Genomic DNA, 23,287 nt, shown 5'->3' with positions numbered 1-23,287 from the left:
ACGTAATAATAGAATATTTTTATATTTATTGATTTATTACTTTCTTACAGACGGAATTCCATGTTATGTTGTTGAGAATTGCGAACTTTAATTGCCGAAATAAATGTAAAGGAATACTAAGGTTACACTTAGAATTCAAATTAAAATAGTTGTAGATTTATTTAATAAACGATTTCCAGGATTTTCGTCGATATACATTTGCACGCGTCTCGGCACTTTCTTTGTCTCGCCATCTTCCGTACCACACTGCCAACGGAATAGTTGCATTCATCTGTTTTTCGAGACGCCGCGCACACACATACTTCCACACACTCGTATTCGCATACGTGTGTCATTACTACGCGGCCAATCTAGTCTAGCACACAAAATTATACATATCTCAATATATGTAGTACATTTTTGGTATTATTAATCCATCTGGGACCATCATCCCTAAACGAGGGTTAACACATTTATAAAATTGTAGAGCCAGTCATTTTGATTGATATTGGTACAAGTAGCCTTGATATAAAACTATTTTCAGTTTGAATAAATAAAAAACAAAATAAAATTCATTATATTATTCTTTTAGTTATCGTTGCGAAAGTCATTACATCATTGGGGGAAAAAATATATCATGAAGTAGGACTTTTAAAATAAAATTGTAAAATCAATCAATTGGATTGGTGTGGTAGTTCCAGATGAAAGATGGTCGAAGTAAAAGAAATAGAATAAAAGAGGTGAAACAATATACAGTGATTGACGAAAATATTCAAAAGCTTACACTTATACAAATTTCAATTAATAAAATAAGGTGTACTAAACTAATTTGTTAAAACAATTTGGTATCCATAGTGATGGAAAAGTGTCAAGATTACATCAGTAAAATTTGAAAACGATTCAATAATATGGATAGGAGTTACGATACATTTATTAGAAACATTCATGATAAATGTCTCACAGAAGAATTCGAACGCTGTAACACTGCTGATAGTTTCTCATCTTGCTTTGCACCGAATGTAAACATTATTGCTAAATGAAAATATTGGTACGTTCACTTGATGTTATGATGTCGCTTCAGTAACAGTAACGTAAAAGTGTGCACAATAGTATTTAAAAAGAATACCAAAAAGTCTGAAACAAAAAAGTGTGAAAGAGAAATAATATCCGATTACAGGAGGACGGCAGATCATATAACGAGATTGTCAGAATTGTGAACAGAAGTGTGTCCACGATATATTATATCATAAAAAAGTGAAAGAATGAGAAAACACTTGCAAACAAAGCTCGATCAGGTCGACCAAAGAAATTGTCTGGAACAGAGGAGAAAGTTATCGTTCGCGAATTAAAAAAAATCCTACTGCATCCGCTCCTCGACTCGCAATTATGGTAGCTGATATGTTTCATAAAGAACTTCACCCGGAATTATGTCGACGAATCTTACGAAACAATGATTTCCAAGGCAGAGTACTGCGAAACAAGCCATACATTAATGCGGTAAATCATAAAAAAAGACTGACTTTTAAATATTTTTAAATATTTTAAAAAATAACCTTAAAGAAAGTACCCGTAGATTAGGATTATTGGAAGATTTCCACTTCCAACAAGGTAATGATCCTAAGCATACTGCTAGAATTGCGAAAGAATGGATCGTATATAACACACACCACACATGCTAATTACTACGCAAAGTCCAGACATAAATCCGATTGAAAATTTATGGGCTGAAATCGGAAAAAGATTAAATAAATTTCAGATAACCTCAAAGCAAGTATTGAAAGATAAAATTATAGAAATATGGAACTCCGTTGAGTGTAGTTTTACAAAATCATTGGTTTACAGTATGGAACGTCGACTGAGACACACTATCGCTGCTAAAGGTGGTCCAACAAAATATTAATATTAAATAATTTAATAATATATGTAGCGTTCAAATACTTCTGTCAGTCACTTACAATGTGTGTTTCTAATAAATGTATCAACTCCTACCTACGTTGTTGAATCCTTTTCAAATTTTACTGACATAACCTCAAAACTTCCATCTTCCTACTGACATCTGCTTGTCTAAGCAAATTACTTTAATGTACATTATTTCGGTCATTCAAGTTTGCATATGTAAGCGTTCGAATACTTTCGTGTGCCACTGTATATCGAGAATATAGTTGAAACTTCATCGTTTTGCTCGTAAAAATAACACTCGACCGCTATCAGTCATTGCACCCTTGCCATACTGCAATCAATTAAATTGTAATTTACTAAATCTACTGAATGATAAATAATTATCGTTACGATGAATTACAGTACGGAGCACCTATCTATCTGTGGGAATAAAAATTCAGTAAAATCGAAATTCCGTTGCAGAGAAACCTTATATAATTTCCCTTCTTTTTTCTTACGGTGATTTATCGTAACCGAACACCAGACACGTCCCCCTCTGTTTTACATTTTCCATTCTTTCCTTAAAAAAGATATTTCACGCGCGTGCTCTGACGCGCTAAGGGAACAAATGTCAGCAGAGAAAAATGCGGCACGAAATTTGACGCGACGCCCATCGTGAAACAAGAGAAAGGACAAAAAGCCATTTCAGCCGTAAAACATTTGTGTAATTCCATAGGAATTTCGTTTTGTTCGTCCAATTATAAGGACTATGGGGGTTTGTCTAACTTGGCATTGCTCTACATCTACGGACAAGTTTCCACGATTTTCCACCGTTTGAACTTGACTATTTTACGCGTGTCGTAACGTCGCGTCGTCTGATCGATTCCTTGCTGCAGCAATGGCATAGTCCTTTACGACATTTGTCCAATTCGACCTGTTTGCTCCACTGCAAATGGAAACCCATAATTTACCAATATTATGTTCAATGGATTTCATAATAGCGCTTTGCTTGCTTCCGCGCCTATGTGTATTTACGTGTGTGCGTGTGTTTGCCTATTTACCCTTCGGCCTTTCTGTGTCTATACATGTGTGTTCGCGCACGTATTTATCGATACGCGTCCTGCTTTCTGCACACGCACACACGCCAATGTATTCCATTCGTTTTCTATAGTTTTTTGTACATGTGTATGTCGGTGTAACCGGATATCTTTTATATTCGTGTCTCGTATACATACGTTTTTCCTTTCTTTGAATATTGTCTGTTCACCTGATTATATCTAATTTAGTATAACGGCGGCCCATAAGCATCGGACTACTTGATATGACATTTTTTTTTAACATTAAATATCAGGTTCCATGGATTTCCATTTATCTTCAACTTTCTATTGGAAAAATTAAAATTCTTCTTTTCCAGTATCTTCCTATCCTTTCGCCTTTTGCTTCGTTTTCAGCTGGAACACCTTCATGAGTGGGAATTTCAATGAAACGCAGTAGAACGAAGCAACATGGCCGACTTTCGCGATGTAGTACACATATCGTATGAAAATGTAACCCGATACGCGGACTTGTTTCACTTTTTTACCAAGCGAACAGTGAACTTTCTAGTCGAGTGATCGTAGTGTATTATTGGGTTGGCAAGTAAGTGATTGCGGCTTTTGTCATTAGGTGGTAATGACAAATTCCGCAATCACTTAGTTGCCAACCCAATAATAACCAGATAACTAACCTCGAATCGATACCGGTTTTGTTACCTTCCTGTTAATCCAGATCGGGCAACTGGTTTATTTCCTGGTTTACTAATTTAGTTAATCAAACATTCATAGATACAAAATACTGTACGACCTCAAGATAGTAAATTTTAGAATTTTTGTAATATTTTTTTCTTTCTTCTTTCTTCCTTTAACAGATTTCACACTTTATAGTACTATGTTCTACTTCGTTAAAATCACTGTAACCTTCATTTCTTGTTTCTTTGATAGATACACATTTCATACTTTAGCTTTCAGTGGTTCTGCTATTCATTCTTTGCGATTCCAGTTACATTTAACATTTGCTTATGACCGATTCATACTTTGCCATTATAGTTTTATACTTGACTAATTTTCAACCAGATTCAGAATTTCTACAGACTTATTTGAACTTTCTATGCGTCTCATTAAAAATTTCCTCAGTGAGGTTTCAAAACCAAAGCTCAAAGGAGATAGTAGATATCACTAATACAATTATATATAAATATTATTTAATATAATAGCGATATTATAATATAATTAATAATATAATATAATATTAAGTATTATGTCTGTGTAATATTACGAACCTTTTTGCGTATTTTAAATCGTAATCTTCCATGGAAATATAATTCCAACCAATTCAACGTTTCCTTCATAATCTGTATGAAACGATCATGTATTACACTTTATATGAGATCAGCAAATGTTCCAATATTTACAAACAGGAATGTATGCTCTTGACGACGTCAACGTTATCGGCTAAGTCAATTAAATCAAACCCGTGCTTCACCGGCCAATCCCGTGGATATCGTGAACGATACTTTTTAGCCGGCTTAGAGGACCTGAATCGACCGATAAAATCAATCGATTGACGTTTCAAGTCGCATCCCCTGTTCGTTAGAGAAATCCTTCAACCAATTTAAGTTTCCCCGAGAGCTGCTTCGTTTCAATCCAGTGTCTAATAAAAATAACCAAGGAAAAATAATACACACGGCGACAGAAGGAACCAACTTTACCCAACCTAACCCTAACTTTCCAAATATTTCTTTCTAAGATTTATAACTGTTGAGAACTGTGGGTATTGATCACCGAAATAAATGTATAGCTACACTTACATTACACTTAGAATTGATATCAAAGTAATTTCAGATTCATTTGATATGTGATTGACAAGATATTCGTCGATACACATTTACACGCGTCTCACCACTCTCTTTGTCTCGCCATCTTAAACTGAGCGAGATCGACTATTCTTTGTGTACACGAAATCCCAATTCTCTGTTCACTATATACATGTCATAGTTAATGCAATGAGGCTATATTTAATACAACTAAAAACAGACATTCGTTCCATCCAATAAATATTTACAATATATATACTACCTTTCTTTAGGTACTTCGTATGTATATGTAATGGGTTGATAAGAAAATTCGTAGTGTTTTTCACAATTGACATGTTCCGTGGTAGATTTTGAAAATATTGCTAGAGGACTTCCCTTTGCACAAATTTCATCCATATTTAAAAGAAATACTACGTATATTTCGGTCGATAAAATGTGTATGCGATAAAAATACATTTGTTTCAAATTGTGCTCAAAGTTCGTTACTAACTTTTTGAATAATCTCATATCTTGTACTTGGATTCTGTAGCTTCACTACATAACGCTAAACTAGTAAGTAATAATTTCTCCATCGATAACGACGAATCTGAATTTTATTTGCCAGAAGCTAATACGAACTCTCTTCTTTACGTGAAGCTATTAAAGTCCTTCGCTAGAACAGAACCATCGATACGATAGCTTGCCGATATTCGTCCTGAAATACTATAATGTTTTCCCAGGAGTACAGCGATATGACAGGACAATAAAGCCTGAAATATTACGGTGCAATCTCTGCAACGGAATGAATACACATATAGGTAGATACACGCAGGTTTTTATGGATGTACCGTTGGTAGGTAAGAATGGTCGCAAATTAGAAAATGAAGAAGATTTGGGAAAAAACGTAGAAGCGGGATTTCTATCTCCTCTGATCTCTCCCTGTTAAACCTTCTTTCATCTAAAATTCATCTGGACGAGCCCAGGAGTAATATAAAAGGGAGATTCTTAAGCAGCCTCGTTAAATACACAGCGACGGTATCGTCACTTTTATGTCACAAAATGTAAACGTATACTTTATACGAACATCGATAGTCTATGTCGTTTGAACAGATATTAGGCGACTTGTTAGAGACACGTTAACATTCTAATATAACTTCTAACTTTTCCTGATTAAAGAAGCTTAAAACGGAAGTAGGGGGCGAGATTGTAAGAGGCTAAAAACAGAAATTGTTATAAAAAAGAACGAGAGTCAGATTTGACTAGCTGAAGCGAGTTAAGCTGTGTAGGAGTTGAACTACCTTAGCATTTGGGTTTAATGACTTATCATCTGCGATAGTACTATATATAATATCTCTGCCATGCTTGAGCGGAGGTTGAAGGCTTTCGAGCCTGGAAGTTCAGCCAGCTCATTTCTAAGAACTATAAAAAAAACTTCTAACTACCCGATGTAAACTTCTTATGGTCTGAGCAATCGCATCATTATATAGCTTTTTTACGCTCGACGTATTTATACGTCATATTTCTTTATTGCACCAATTTCTACATTCTACAAAGTCTATACATAACACATGATACCAAAAATTATTTTTGCTGCACGTCCACATAATGGTCAAATTCGAAGACCTTTGTATCCATGCCAGTTAATATATTGTTCGCAAGGTTTAAGATTTTCAATGCTGGAATTCCTCCAAATCCACTGTGTTTCATTACAGTGATCATTGTTATGAGAGAGATCAAGATGGATAGTCCATTGAACTTCCATTTTCTTTCCTCAGAATGAAATATTTTGCAGACTTTTCTGAATATTCTATACAATTCATCAAAGTTTTTCTCAATAAGCTTCGAAAAACAAAACTCAAAACAGGTGATAGATATCAATAACAAAACTAATTTCAATTTCAATATCATGTTTCTATAACATTATGAACATCGTTGTATATTCCACAATAAATCGTTACCTTTCGTAAATGTATTCAACTGATTAATCGTTTTCTTATAAATCTCTACAAATATCACAATTTGTATAATATCAGCAAGGCTACTACGAGCAGGAATGTATGCTTCTTACTGCCTGTTGATCACAGACAATTCCTTGTCTCGACGACCACAACTTTATTCCCATGCTAGTGCTTCGTAAATTACAACGCCAAAAAGAAACATCCGACGGTGCTGCTCGGTGTCCAAGCTCACTATTAGGATGTCGATAGTAATGATCGATCGCCGGTAAAAGAGAAACAAATCGACTATGTTTTTTATCTTTCTCGGCCTCGAATTCATCGCCAGCTTGTCTTTTCGTGCGTCAACATCGAAAACCAACGATATCTTCTCTGTGCAATTGTTCGTTTGCCTGGCAAATTCTTGTGACTGTCCTGTCTCGCGCGTACAATCGTGTTTACCGAAACCATTCGTTCGAACGACCAGGAGGCTGAATAGTTTTGCGTTTAGTCGTTCGATTAATTGAACGCGTTAATTGGACTATTTGGCCGTGTTTTGTTCCGCGATTAATTGGACGCGATCGCTGCACAGGATGGTGAAGAGAGATGACCATGTAGTTGTCTGTTAACGTGGCTTGTCCGGCTACCGATTACTTGTACCATGTGTAATTCCATCGGTGTTTCAAATTTTTTATTGGCAATGATATATGGAAGCTTCTCTTCTATTTATAATTTTTAGAACGAACTAATCTTTTGCGATGTAGTTTAAAGATTAGACTCAAATTTTTTGTTAGTTATGAGTCTTAGGATGCATTAATATTTTATAACATTATGGAATACAATAACTGGAAGATTCGATATCCACGCGTTCATATTTTATTTCAACTGTTTATACTCGAAACTATTTTATTTCATTGATATAGTTCAACATCGATGTCAAATGGTTTATTTATAACAATTACTATCCTTCTTTCTATTGAATATACAAAATTCTGGGTTATAGAGGATTAAACTAAATTTTCCAGGTTTGCAAGTGTGATATACTAGGGCATTGTAGGTATAACAATGCTGATGAATGTTGCAAGGATATTCAGTGGACAGTTTAGTATCCTAGTGAGTTTAATCTTTAATCTTCGTTTAAGACTCGAAGCAAAAAGCGGAAGATACAATAACGATACTAGAAGAATCAGCTTGAAATTATTACTTCAATATATACAGGGTGGTTGGTAACTGGTGGTACAAGCGGAAAGGGGGTGATTCTACGCGAAAAAAGAAGTCGCAAATATACAATAAAAATGTTTCGTTCGAGGCTTTGTTTTCGAGAAAATCGACTTTGAATTTTCGCTCGGTACGCGTGCGGTACGTTATAACCGATCTCACTGTAGATCGTTGTCTCGATGAAAAAATTTCAAAAAAAAAAAAAAAATTAAAAAAAAATTTTTATTGTATATAATTGAATTGTTACTTTACGTTTTACGGGTGCAGTATATCTTTCACAATGGATTTTTATTTTTCTCCCGTAAATATAATATATAACTATTATTCGCGAATGTAATGCAATTAAAGAATACATTTTCGAAAGCCTTTCTCCGGCGCGCAGAAAATATTTACAAATTAGGAGAATATTTCGTAAGCGAATAATATTTCGAAAAAGAAATTTCTCAAATTCAATAGCTTATTTTATCCGTCACGTTTATATCACGAACATATTGCGATCGTATAGAAAATAATACTTCCGTTTAACGTATATCGTATTACCACTCTCGCGCGATCCCCTCTAAATCCTGACGCTTTTTTTCCTCGAGGTCCCTTCAACCTGAATTTTACATGTTTCAAGGGATTAACGACCAAACGAAAGTTTCGGCTTGGCACAGAGGTTGCACGGCTCAATATCTTCAGCGTCGTGAATTTTTCTGGAAAATTACGGAAGAACTTTAATTATAAAGGAGATAACGACAAGTGCCCGTGATATCGGTGCTTTCATAGAAAACTCTTACAAGAAGAGGGGAAAAGAAAAAGGGGAAGCAGGAAACCTGATACTCTGCTCGATGGAACAACACTTCAAGCCTTACAACTGAGTAAAAATGAGACGAACTTCCCAATCGTGCATAGTTACGTAAGAAACGCTTAACTGCGTGTATGCACACAAATAGACATATATATTAGCGTTAAATATGGATGTGTATCGCGCCAATATGTTCCAAGTGCTAAATTCAAAGCACAAAGTCATTTGCTTGAAGAAATCGTAATGGCCAAATATCGGTGAATCTGAATCTACCATAAAATGCATATAATACGCGATGCTTCTTTAACAACTGGCATCTTAATATCTTCGTACATATGCATATGAACGTATGAAAGGCGACGAAGGGAAAAAGTTGCATGGGAAGATTCTCTTTGTACATTTCTCTGAAGGGATTCGATAAAACGGAACGTCGTCTTTAACTCTTTAGATGGAACTATACGTCAAGCTGAGATGTATTCTTCGTTAGAATATTGCAACATTTTCTCGTGAAATTGTATTCAAAGCTTCCGAGAAATGTTAATTCGACGAGACGTCGAGTTTCGATTGGCACGGCGAGGTGTTTGACGAATACTCGACGAACGTGCTTGAGGAAGTCTCGTAATTTAGTTAAGAATTAATTTGGTTCGCTTTAGATTATCAGTCTTGTCCAATTTTGTTTCTTTTTCATATAATAGAAAATTGTAAGTAGAATACAGTAATTTACTTGTACGTAGTATGGCAACACAGTCACATTACTAAAAATTTCTGACTAAATATAACTGCGTGGACTCTTGAGGAAGCACTGATATCTCTAAGGAAGATTAGATGTAAGAGAAAACGATGGAGGACAAGGTGCTAAGAACTAAGAAGTAAATTCTTAGCCAATTCTCTTTCACAATATAATGGAACGTTAAAAACGGAATTTCATAATATCATGTATATTAATTGAAACAAAGATTGCAAATAAATTGTCGTATTAACACAAACGTAGCCTTTAAAAAATTAAATTCAAAATACAACTTATTTGGATGACCATTGTCTTTCTCAATTGCACGATTTGCTGTATATATCGACGCTATAGGTCCGATGTGTGGGACTGGAAACAGTAAACTGTGCCGCGAAGGGGCTACGTTTCGAGTCGAAGTTTTGGACGTATTATCGTCGAGATTGAATCTGTGCAGATTACTCGGACATCTTCGGACGAAATGTGGCAACGGTGTCGCAGCGTGTGCTCGATCGAAAAGCGCTCGGTACCATCGACCGCAAAGAAGGAAAGGAAATTGTTCGGATTTCTGCCCAGAGCTGTGTGTCTTCGCGTGTTTCATAATACAATTCGTGCCATGAGACAGGCACAGGAAATGATACGAAGGGAAAGAGACATATATATTTGAAACGACGAATGAAGACGCTCTCGAGCATCGCGACACCTCCTTCGCGAGATTACTACTACGCTTTATTATAGTTTTGTGAGAAATTGAACGCACAAAATGTTCGAGATATTACTTGGACTGGCAGCACTGATTCTTGAGTGGAATTCTTACTTTGGTGCATTATATTGATTAAAGTTTCGAGTATGGATATCGACGAGAATGTGTATAGTATCATAGTATACTTTCCAGTTATTTTTAGCAGTTTCTTATTGTTATTTTTTTGTTTTTTTTTTTATTAATGTCCTAAGATATGCCAAGATTTAAGATTATTGGTGTAGAATATATTGTAGTATTTTTTACTTTATTTTTATCCGCTTCTTGGAATTAAATTGCAATCATTTCGTTCGTTAGCGAAAATCGGCCATTTGATTTAAGACCAAGGTCTAATATCAACAAATTCATACGTATCAATTAAAGAATATGACAAAGATAGAAACAAGATACATATGATCTTCTACCAACGACAGCAACTAATTACGGGAATAAGAAAAAATGGAATGACCAGGATTTTTAAAAAAGTATAGAGATTAAAATAACGCCATTGCGTCTGGTCGAGGCAACTGTTTAACTCGGCTAGCCAATACGAGCGGATGAAGCAATTGTCGTACGAGAGAGTGTCAAAGTGAAAGGACCGTGCGTTATCATTATGATATCATTGCAAGCGATCCAATCTACTTAATATTGTAATGGCGGTGTAAGCTTGATTAAATCAGGGTTAGGACAAGCGAGATGAACCGGTTACAAGGTCGTCGAGTTTTTCACTAATTTCCCACGCTGGAGAAAGTACGTACTTATCTGAAAATAGTACTGGAGCTCGATAATTGCAAATTTTTTTACAGCACCTGAGATGCTTATGGAGTACGTAAAAATTGTTAAAATTACGTCTTTGTGTACATTTTCGAGATATCGATGGAAATTTTGGTTTCTTGGCAATTTTTGTTAGAAGCCATTCGAATTCTATGTGTAGGGCATTTATGCTATTTCTTCTCAGCGTTTTTCTCGTAAACGATAAGCGTAAGGAAAAAAATGAAACAGGAAAACGATGAATGGTCCAAGATGAACTACATATCCACGATAATATTCTTCATGGGGCAAGTAGAATAGAACAGCTGCAAATTACAGAACGAAGGAGACTTGGAACAAAAGAAAAGAGGGTGATTTTTATTTCCTGTGTGAAACTCCCTTTTTATCCAACATTCATCTCGACAAGCAGAGGAATAATATGAAAGAGAGTTTCTTAAGTAGCGTCGTTAAATATAAGACTCTATCGCCATTTTTATGTCACAAAATGTAAATCACATTTTGCATGACATTCACAGCCTCAACAGATATTAAACGACATATTAAAAAACGAAAATATTTAATCGAAACAAGAACTATTAGAGTAACTGTATACATTACCTTCCCCAATTCCATAAATTTGTTGATTAGAATTTTGTAACAACATGATACCCTCGTTGCTTCTAGGTAGAACAATTTTACATGCATAAAAAGAAATATCTCGACAGCTATAATTCTGCACATTGCACATTGGAAGGAGTAGAATATGACTGTTTTGCTAATATCATCAAGCTGCTGAAGAGAGTTAGATAAACTGTAGTATCTTCAACGATATGAGCGAACGTTTTCCAATTTAAAAATATCAGAATGAGATGTTACTAGATATCGAGAGATGTTGATATTCTAGTATGACTTGTAACTTTTCTTGATCAAAGAAGGTTAAAACGAAGGTATGAAATGAGATTGTCAGATCCTAAAAACAGAGATTGTTGTAAAAAGGTACGAGGGTCAGATTTGTCTAGCTGAAGCGAATTAAGCTGTGTGAAAATTCAACTAGCTTAGCATGTAGATCTAACGATTCATCATCTGCGATAGCACCATGTACCTCTGCGATGCTTTTGCGGAAGCCTAAGACTTGCGAGCCTGAAAAGCTCCGCTCTGGCTCACTAGTAAGAAGCGTAAAAAGAACCTCTAACTCCGCTATCTTAGGTACTCGATGTAGACTTGTCACACTTTGGCCAAACTCATTGATTTTTGCGCTCGACATGTTTATGCGTCACATTTTTTTATTCCACCAATTTGTACATTCTGCAATCTTCGCATAACACATTATACCAAGAATTATTTTAGCTGTATATTTATAAATATAATGGTAAAATGGAAACTCATTTACTTTTATGCCAGTTAATTTATTGTTCGTAAGGTTTACGAATGCCAGCACTGGAAGGTCTTCAAACACACCAGGTTGCATTGTAACGATTTTATTATTAGCGAGATCCAACACGTTTAAATCCGTTAGTCCATGAAACATTGCAAAGATAATTGCAATTAGTTGATTCGTGCTCAGGTGCAGCTGCTTCAAGTAATTCATGTCTGGAAACGATGCTACCTCGATATTTGCTATTTGATTGTAGTCTAAGTTCAAATCATATAAACCAATTAGTTGTTTGTAATCGATGTAAGACATTCTGCTTAACTGATTTCCTTCCAATATGAGATAGCCCAACCTAACCCCAATCCTTGTAGGATTCCTGGCTGGATGACGGTTAATTTATCGTTTCCCAATTCCAGAAGGTTCCATCCTACAATATATCTACAAACTGCAGGCTCTACGCTAATAACCTTATTATCGTTTAACCGGAGGCGAATATACCGCTGTAACCGAGCTCCTGTCGATCGGTTCGATGTCGTTCAATCCGAAATTCAGCCCCAACAAATGCGGCACGTCCGCGAATGAGGTCTGGGGATATCTCGTTAATCTTATTGTACATCAGATACAGGAAACTCAATTGCTTCGGTTCTGAGAACAGATTTGGCAACACTGGTATGACATTGTACGTTAGGTTTAGCTAGAATACATTTTCCAATCCTTTAAACGATTCCTTCTTCGTTTCTCAGGTTTTCTTACCTTGACGAAAGTTCAGTCTCGCAGGTGTTAAATTTTTGAAACCGTTTCCCCCGATGACCCACACGTTCAAGTGGAGGATCTTTGATCCTAAGTCAGATTCTTGTACGATGACGTCCGCCATGTTTTCCATTTTGTCACGCACCTCGTACTTTCCTATCTGTCTGTACGTCTGTTCTTGCACCGATCGACCGATAGGCGAAATCAGTAAGACGAGCATCGAAGAAAGTCAGACGGCCAGGAAAGATATTAAGAAGAATAAAATGGATAAAATTAAACATCTTGAGATCGAGTTTTCGCGCCCCAGACTAAGCGATTGACGATCGGATCGTGACTGACGTGTCACTCTGAATATTTGTTGGTTTAGCAGCTCTGTTAGATGGAAGCAACGACCTCTATACCGTTTAGGTTGATGGGGAATTCGCTAGGTGCCACTTACGTGTTAAAATGATGTTCAAGCGGTGATATAATGGACATAAACGAGGTGGAATTTTTATAATGAAATTTTTGTTGAAATATCGAATATATCAATTTTTTATCCATTTTAAAATTCTATGGTATACATTTACCTTTGCACAAGTTTTGAAGCAAATAGTAGTTGCTAAAGGATTTAAGAAGTTAGGGTTTAAATATATTGTGAATTAATCGTTTTTCGAGCACTTTAGCTGAATATTTTGTTCGTAGGATGACGAGAAGATTTGATGTGTGAAAAAAAGGGGAAGGTTTCCATTAAAAAAAGAAAATAGATGTGCTTTTTACACTTGGAAAATCAATACGTAGTTCACTTTGAACAATTCACCTTTTTAGCTTTATCACTACGTTTGCAGGAATAACGCTGGAAATTAGTAGCATGAGCAGTATGCATTTACAGTTAGATTCTTCAAATAATTTAAAAATCTTGTGAACTTTGAAAGAGAGGTTACGTGGAAATATTTTCAATGAACTTCAGGTATTGCTAGATTTCTTTTTCTGATATTTTACGAAATAGTGTTACATCAAATGTTTATGTTACAGTTTGTTATTAATTTGGTACACTAATTCGTCCTATAACACCAAAAGCCCTATAACACAATATAGAAATTATCTTGCAATTATTATGATATCAATTTTTTTGCAAAGATGATAGTAGTATCAACGTGGTTTGATCGTAACAAAGTTCACGTGATGCATATAAATCGTACGAATAATAATAAATAATAAAGTACGAATTAATTTATAGGAAATGTTTAATTATACTTTTCGCTTATGTTCAAACCTCGGGATGAGAAATGTTGAAAGTGGCGGATTTCCCCATTGAAATCATGCTAAAGTGCTTTCGATCGCCGTAAAGGAACGAATCTTCTGGCAGATTCTTGTAAAACTATTCAAACATTTTTTGAGTGGATAACGGAATAGGAGCGACGGCGATCTAAAATGGATAAAAATCGAACAAAGCGTCTGAAATCAGTTAGGATAGACTCTAACGATGCAAGAACGCCATCGTCTCATTTTCCGTGACACTTTAAGCACTTAAGTAACAGCAATTATTTCCAGATGTCAGCAGTATATGCACCACCGCGACATAAAATGACATTACAAAAATGAAAACAATGAGCTGGTGTTTGGTGTAAGATGCCCAAGAAATACTCAACGGTGTTCAACAATATAATTTGTTTAACAATCAACAATTAACAATCCTCGCCTTCAAGTGGTTTCGTATAATTCTCCATTACCACTGATTTTCTCGCTTCTCCACTAGACTTGCTTCGACGTTGAAATTTGATCCTTCGCACTTGGCTGTTCAAACTCGAATGCCTCTGTTTACAGATTCGTTTCTTTTGTTGCCCTTCGATATCCCCACTACGCGCGCGTTCGTTAGACGTACGCGACCGTTGCCAAGTACGCTTTCTTCCAAATATTCGGCGAAAGGACCGTAGGGATATCGATGGCTCGTTAGGCATATCGGCCTTACGCTTCGATGATGTGTTTTGTGTCGCGAAGCCGTCGGAAAGTTTCATCGTCGAATGCCGTCGGAAAGATTCGCCGTCCAGTGCCGCCACAAATATTTTCAATCCTTAGGTGACATCACAGCGGGAGACTTCAATGCAAAGCACTAAGCCAGGCAAAGCACAGACACGGCTGTACTAGTCAGGCGCACTAATGCAGAAACAGCAACCACATTACTGCAAGAGCACATCAGAAAATAGAAAAATGGCTACCAGATAAACAAATAAAAGCAAACCCCAGTAAATGCAACGATATTATATTTACACTAAGAAAACGGGAATCACCAAATATCCAATTAAATGGCACGCGTATAACACAAACAAGGCAAGTTAAATACCTGGAACTTCACTTAGACACACAACTTACATGGAAGCATACTAAATCAATTATAGACAAAATACGGATAAAAAGAAGACAAATGTACTGGTTAACTAGTCGAAGTTCTAAACTTAGCATAGAAAATAAACTAAAAATCTACAAAACGATAGTAAAACCAATTTGGACGTACGGAATACCACTACGAGGAACAGCAGCAATGCGCCACATAAATAAACTAGAGTGGCTACAATCGAAGATACTGAGAACAATAGCGAACGCCCTCTGGTATGTCAGAAACGAGGATATACGTAAAGACTTGAAAATACCAACGGTGAAAGAAGAAATCGGCAGGTACGCAAAAATATACAAGGAAAGAACGGCAACACAGCCAAACCAGCTGGCTGCCGAAGCGAGCAGAACTCTGATAGAAAAAAGACTAAAAAGAGAACAGCTCACTGACCTCGCTAAGGAAATAAAATGGTCAAAATCGAAGATGATATCCCGTTGGGGGTAGCCATCCACCTTTTATTATTTAGCAATAAAGCTAGAAAAATTTACCAAATGTCCAGTTAAACAAATTGTAAAGTACAAATTAAATAACAAAAAAAAAAAAAAAAAAAATAAAAAACTTTAAGCACTTGGCACGTCGAATCGAATCCCTTGCGATTTCACCTTTTTCCTTAGCTTTGTTTCACACGCTATAGTGTGAAACGCACACATGGAAGGTGTGGAAAATTGTTGAATTTATCGTCGCTTAAATCGAATATTATCAGTTCAGTAAGCTAAAAGGCTCTAAGACGATTTATTTCTTGTTGTATAATGGTCGACGAGTAGAGGGGAGAAAGTCGTGGAAAAATAGTTGCCGAACGAATTAATCGTTCTTTTGTCCTGTGTTAGTGAATGTACGATCGAGATTCGTGAAAATTGTTACCACTTTTGGAGGGGAAAGAGAGATTTTTCACACGGATTACCGACAATAAGCGAATTCCTCGGTTCAACGAGCAAACCACTGGCTGATCGATTATTACACCGTTTTACTTCTTTGTTGCTATCCTTGTCGAACGTGTGTTAAAAACCGAAAGTGAAACTGTCTATTAATAACGTTCGAACTGGGATACGTTGGTACAGATTTTTTAAAAAATCGCTTCGAAAAGATCGTAACTTTCTTGATAGTTTTGACAACAGTATCATTAGAGAATGAAAATGGACGAATACGGAAAGACTTTATAGGATGAAATAATAAGATTACGACTAAGAAAGTAGAAGTAAATTAGGAAGATCTTCTTAAACTTGCCAGGATTGAACACTGTAAAGTAGATTAATGAATTTTATTATGCCCTTACCATAGTCAACCCTTGCGTATTGCTTTAGGTATATAGAAAAAGAGATAAAAATGCTAAATGATTACGCCTGAAATACAAAGAATACAAATTATCTAAAATTTTCTCGAATTTGTCAAGAGCGAAAAGTTGAACATTTTGTGGCCTTGAGAGTCTCCAAGTCTTGTGGCATTATAGACAAACGCGCGAATCTCGTGACAAATATGAGCATAAAAGGCGATGAAAGGTGATGCTAACGTTTAGTTTCCAAACATCTGTAGCGGCACTTGGCAACAATGTATATCGCCGAAGCGAAGTGCCATCAATATCCCAACAGTCCTTCCACCAATTGTTCGAGAAGAAGGAGTGCGTGGCAACGGTCGCGGACGCCAAACAAACGCGTGGATAGTGGGGATATTGAGGGGCGACAAAAAGAAAAGAAACGAATCCGATCGACAGTTAGGTTTGAACCGGGAAGCAATAAAGTCGAGTTGTAACCGCGCAGCGAGATTGACTAGCGAAACCGAGAACGATACGCGACGCGTACAAAAGAAGACACTTGTTAATAAACATATTGTTGACCTAAACACCGAGTGATTATTTAACACACTACACCCAATGTTACTTCACATTAAACCAAAGTTGAGAAAACACTGTGTTAAAAACACGTGTCAACCGTGAAAAGGCAAATCAATTTCGCAAATTCTTAGCATTCCGTTGATGTTATACATTCAGTTCCATATTCAGCGTTATTCAGTTAGTGCGGCATTCGGGTCTTGAATAACCTGAAACTCGTTTCAAATCTCGTCCAGCAACTTCTATGTACTATGGATAATAAAACAAAGTAAAAAGAAAAACGACTAGAAAATAAAACGTCTCTATTAGAGCCATTAGAAATGACTCATTGCAGATTGCAGAACACGCTTCACCAACCATACGACAAATAGTATATGTATAATGATTGAACACGGTCAGGACCACGAACCTTATATTTTATAGGATGGAACACGCGTTTTAATTCGGGAAAAAATTTTTTTATCGCTACAGAGTGGACTGTGCATCGCTCCGAAGTTCTGGCTATCGTTGTTCGTTCGACTGTTACTTTCTACGATTTATTACAGGTCATCTGGCTGGCCAAGCCAATTAAATCGAATCCCTGCTCCATCGGTGAATCCCGTCGATACCGTGGAAGATACTTTTTAGCCGGTTCACAGGATTCTGGATCGGCGATTTCCAGAGAATAGACCGATAAAATCAGTTGACTGACATTCCACGCCGCATCCTTTGTTTGTTAGAGAATTTCTCGGATCAATTATTCCTCGCAGAATTGATAGGTTTGCTTCGTTTCTGTGCAGTTTTTAAAAAAATAATAGCGAAAAGCAAAAATAAAAAACATAGCGACAAAAGGAAACAGAAATATTTCCTTAATATTTGTAATATTCCTTTTCAAGATTTGTAACTGTAAAATTTCACATTTTCTCATATAAACAGCTCAAGAACTCTCATCACCTGTCTTTCTATGCACAAAATCCTAATTCTCTGTTCACTATATACATGTCATAGTTAACAGAATGGCGACTATATTTAATACAACTAAAAACAGACATTCGTTCCATCCAATAAATATTTACAATATATATACTACCTTTCTTTAGGTACTTCGTATGTATATGTAATGGGTTGATAAGAAAATTCGTAGTGTTTTTCACAATTGACATGTTCCGTGGTAGATTTTGAAAATATTGCTAGAGGACTTCCCTTTGCACAAATTTTATCCATATTTAAAAGAAATACTACGTATATTTCGGTCGATAAAATGTGTATGCGATAAAAATACATTTGCTTCAAATTGTGCTCAAAGTTCGTTACTAACTTTTTGAATAATCTCATATCTTGTACTTGGATTCTGTAGCTTCACTACCATAACGCTAAACTAGTAAGTAATAATTTCTCCATCGATAACGACGAATCTGAATTTTATTTGCCAGAAGCTAATACGAACTCTCTTCTTTACGTGAAGCTATTAAAATCCTTCGCTAGAACAGAACCATCGATACGATAGCTTGCCGATATTCGTCCTGAAATACTATAATGTTTTCCCAGGAGTACAGCGATATGACAGGACAATAAAACCTGAAAAATTGCGGTGTAATCTCTGCAACGGAATGAATACACATATAGGTAGATACACGCAGGTTATGGATGTACCGTTGGTAGGTAAGAATGGTCGCAAATTAGAAAATGAAGAAGATTTGAGAAGAAACGTAGAAGCGGGTAATCCTGGAAACGATCCTGTTGATCGATTCGATATCGTCGAATGCCAAACCAAACCACAACAAATGTGACACGACAGCGGACGAGTCTTGGGATATCTCGTTGATCTTATTGGAGGTTAGACATGGCGAAATGCAATTGCTTCAGCTCTCAGAACAGATTCGGTGACAGAGGTATAACGTTACTGTCTAGGTCTAGCCGTTCCAATCTTTCCAGTCCATTAAACGATTATTTTACTTCACAAACTTCTTTCCCACGGAGATCATGTTACCCAGACCAACGATCAGCCCCATGGCCGATATATTTTTGAAAGTGTTTTCTCGAATAGCCAGCAGGTTGAACCCGCAAAACTCTTATTCTGGGACAAATTCTTTTTGGATAACGTCTACCAGAGTTCCCCTTTTTATCACATACTTTGAGCGTATCTGTTTGTCTGCACGTCGATCGTCCACCGATCGAACGATCGGCGAAAACAGTAACACGATCGATAAAACGGATAGAAGGAATTGAAACATCGTAAGACCGAGTTTTTGTGCGACAGACGAAGCGATTGACGATTGAATCGTGACTGACATTTCTCCCTGTCACATCATATTTTTATATTGTTCACGATCACGAGGAATCCGTTAGGAAAATATATTTTCTAGCCGCGTAAATTAAGATGGCGCGTAAATTAGGATGGCGCGTAAATTAAGATGGCGCGTAAATTAGGATGGCGCGTAAATTAGGATGGCGCGTAAATTAGGATGGCGCGTAAATTAGGATGGCGCGTAAATTAAGATGGCGCGTAAGTTGAGGCACGATTGTTCGTATTAAAATGATATTCATGCGATGAGAATTTTGCAGTAACGTTGAATATATGAATTCTTCACGTTCGCATAAATTTTCAACCAGATTCAGATATTTAGCCGACTTTTCTTAATTTTCTATACAGTTTGTCTAAAATTTTCTCAATCACCTTACAGAAACAAAACTCAAAACAGCTGTTGGAGATCAATAATACAACTTTAATAATTTAATATCATGTTTCTGTAACATTACAAACGTTTCTGTGTATTCCAAATAGTCATCTTTCATAAATTATATTATTCCAACTAATTAATTTATCTGTATAACCTGATCAGGTATCAAATTTTAAACGAGATCAGCAAGGAGACTACAAACAGAGATGTATGCTCCATGCTATTAGTTGACCATAGACGATTCTTCATCTTGATGATGTCAATCTTATCCCTATCCGCTTGGTTCGTAAATTACAACGCCAAAAAGAATGTCGTTCGGTGTCTGGCTTAGTACGACGATGTCGATCATAATGATTGATCGCTGATGAAAAAGCAGCAGAAAAGTTGACTGTGTTTTATTTTACTCGGCCTCGACATCGTCGCTCGTTTGTCTCTCCGTGCATTAGCATGGAAAACCGACGACGACCCCTTCTGTGCAACTGTTTGTTTGCCTGGCAAATTCTGTCGTCGACAGGTGCTGCTACGTAGTACCCACGCGACTGCCGCAATAGACAGTCCAGTCCTGTCCTGTCTCGCGCGTGCGGCCATATTTACACAAGCGATTCGTTCATAACATCGGGACAACGAATAATTTTGCGTTATGTCGGTCGATTATTTGAACGCGTTAATTGGTCTACTTGGGCGCGTTCTGTTCGACGATTAATTGGGTACGATTGTTGCACAGGGAGGTCAAATGGAGTGACTGTGTTGTTGTTTGTTAACGTGGCTTGTCCGGCTACCGATTACTTGTACCATGTGTAAATCCATCGGTGTTTCAAATTTTTTATTGGCAATGATATATGGAAGCTTCTCTTCTATTTATAATTTTTAGAACGAACTAATCTTTTGCGATGTAGTTTAAAGATTAGACTCAAATTTTTTGTTAGTTATGAGTCTTAGGATGCATTAATATTTTATAACATTATGGAATACAATAACTGGGAGATTCGATATCCACGCGTTCATATTTTATTTCAACTGTTTATACTCGAAACTATTTTATTTCATTGATATAGTTCAACATCGATGTCAAATGGTTTATTTATAACAATTACTATCTTTCTTTCTATTGAGTATACAAAATTCTGGGTTATAGAGGATTAAACTAAATTTTCCAGGTTTGCAAGTGTGATATACTAGGGCATTGTAGGTATAACAATGCTGATGAATGTTGCAAGGATATTCAGTGGACAGTTTAGTATCCTAGTGAGTTTAATCTTTAATCTTCGTTTAAGACTCGAAGCAAAAAGCGGAAGATACAATAACGATACTAGAAGAATCAGCTTGAAATTATTACTTCAATATATACAGGGTGGTTGGTAACTGGTGGTACAAGCGGAAAGGGGGTGATTCTACGCGAAAAAAAAAGTCGCAAATATACAATAAAAATGTTTCGTTCGAGGCTTTGTTTTCGAGAAAATCGACTTTGAATTTTCGCTCGGTACGCGTGCGGTACGTTATAACCGATCTCACTGTAGATCGTTGTCTCGATGAAAAAATTTCAAAAAAAAAAAAAAATTAAAAAAATTTTTATTGTATATAATTGAATTGTTACTTTACATTTTACGGGTGCAGTATATCTTTCACAATGGATTTTTATTTTTCTCCCGTAAATATAATATATAACTATTATTCGTGAATGTAATGCAATTAAAGAATACATTTTCGAAAGCCTTTCTCCGGCGCGCAGAAAATATTTACAAATTAGGAGAATATTTCGTAAGCGAATAATATTTCGAAAAAGAAATTTCTCAAATTCAATAGCTTATTTTATCCGTCACGTTTATATCACGAACATATTGCGATCGTATAGAACATAATACTTCCGTTTAACGTATATCGTATTACCACTCTCGCGCGATCCCCTCTAAATCCTGACGCTTTTTTTCCTCGAGGTCGCTTCAACCTGAATTTTACATGTTTCAAGGGATTAACGACCAAACGAAAGTTTCGGCTTGGCACAGAGGTTGCACGGCTCAATATCTTCAGCGTCGTGAATTTTTCTGGAGAATTACGGAAGAACTTTAATTATAAAGGAGATAACGACAAGTGCCCGTGATATCGGTGCTTTCATAGAAAACTCTTACAAGAAGAGGGGAAAAGAAAAAGGGGAAGCAGGAAACCTGATATTCTGCTCGATGGAACAACACTTCAAGCCTTACAACTGAGTAAAAATGAGACGAACTTCCCAATCGTGCATAGTTACGTAAGAAATGCTTAACTGCGTGTATGCACACAAATACACATACATATTAGCGTTAAATATGGATATGTATCGCGCCAATATGTTCCAAGTGCTAAATTCAAAGCACAAAGTCATTTGCTTGAAGAAATCGTAATGGCCAAATATCGGTGAATCTGAATCTACCATAAAATGCATATAATACGCGATGCTTCTTTAACAACTGGCATCTTAATATCTTCGTACATATGCATATGAACGTATGAAAGGCGACGAAGGGAAAAAGTTGCATGGGAAGATTCTCTTTGTACATTTCTCTGAAGGGATTCGATAAAACGGAACGTCGTCTTTAACTCTTTAGATGGAACTATACGTCAAGCTGAGATGTATTCTTCGTTAGAATATTGCAACATTTTCTCGTGAAATTGTATTCAAAGCTTCCGAGAAATGTTAATTCGACGAGACGTCGAGTTTCGATTGGCACGGCGAGGTGTTTGACGAATACTCGACGAACGTGCTTGAGGAAGTCTCGTAATTTAGTTAAGAATTAATTTGGTTCGCTTTAGATTATCAGTCTTGTCCAATTTTGTTTCTTTTTCATATAATAGAAAATTGTAAGTAGAATACAGTAATTTACTTGTACGTAGTATGGCAACACAGTCACATTACTAAAAATTTCTGACTAAATATAACTGCGTGGACTCTTGAGGAAGCACTGCTATCTCTAAGGAAGATTAGATGTAAGAGAAAACGATGGAGGACAAGGTGCTAAGAACTAAGAAGTAAATTCTTAGCCAATTCTCTTTCACAATATAATGGAACGTTAAAAACGGAATTTCATAATATCATGTATATTAATTGAAACAAAGATTGCAAATAAATTGTCGTATTAACACAAACGTAGCCTTTAAAAAATTAAATTCAAAATACAACTTATTTGGATGACCATTGTCTTTCTCAATTGCACGATTTGCTGTATATATCGACGCTATAGGTCCGATGTGTGGGACTGGAAACAGTAAACTGTGCCGCGAAGGGGCTACGTTTCGAGTCGAAGTTTTGGACGTATTATCGTCGAGATTGAATCTGTGCAGATTACTCGGACATCTTCGGACGAAATGTGGCAACGGTGTCGCAGCGTGTGCTCGATCGAAAAGCGCTCGGTACCATCGACCGCAAAGAAGGAAAGGAAATTGTTCGGATTTCTGCCCAGAGCTGTGTGTCTTCGCGTGTTTCATAATACAAT

General features: G+C 36.4%; 2 long non-coding RNA genes across 3 annotated transcripts in view; one reads left to right on the top strand and one right to left on the bottom strand.

The window, feature by feature from the left end:
* Positions 1–23,287, top strand: part of LOC126875462 (uncharacterized) — a 114,753-nt gene that overhangs the window by 27,890 nt on the left and 63,576 nt on the right. The window lies entirely within an intron of this gene.
* On the bottom strand, positions 673–11,906 carry LOC126875465 (uncharacterized). Its single transcript, XR_007693470.1, has 3 exons — positions 6,646–11,906; positions 1,969–6,494; positions 673–1,703 (listed from the first exon to the last, which is right to left on the bottom strand). It is a non-coding gene; the product is annotated as an uncharacterized LOC126875465 (long non-coding RNA).

This window comes from Bombus huntii, chromosome 18 (assembly GCF_024542735.1).
Source record: "Bombus huntii isolate Logan2020A chromosome 18, iyBomHunt1.1, whole genome shotgun sequence".
In the NCBI taxonomy this organism is placed as follows: domain Eukaryota; kingdom Metazoa; phylum Arthropoda; class Insecta; order Hymenoptera; family Apidae; genus Bombus; species Bombus huntii.
This window is presented reverse-complemented; position numbering and strand designations above follow the sequence as displayed.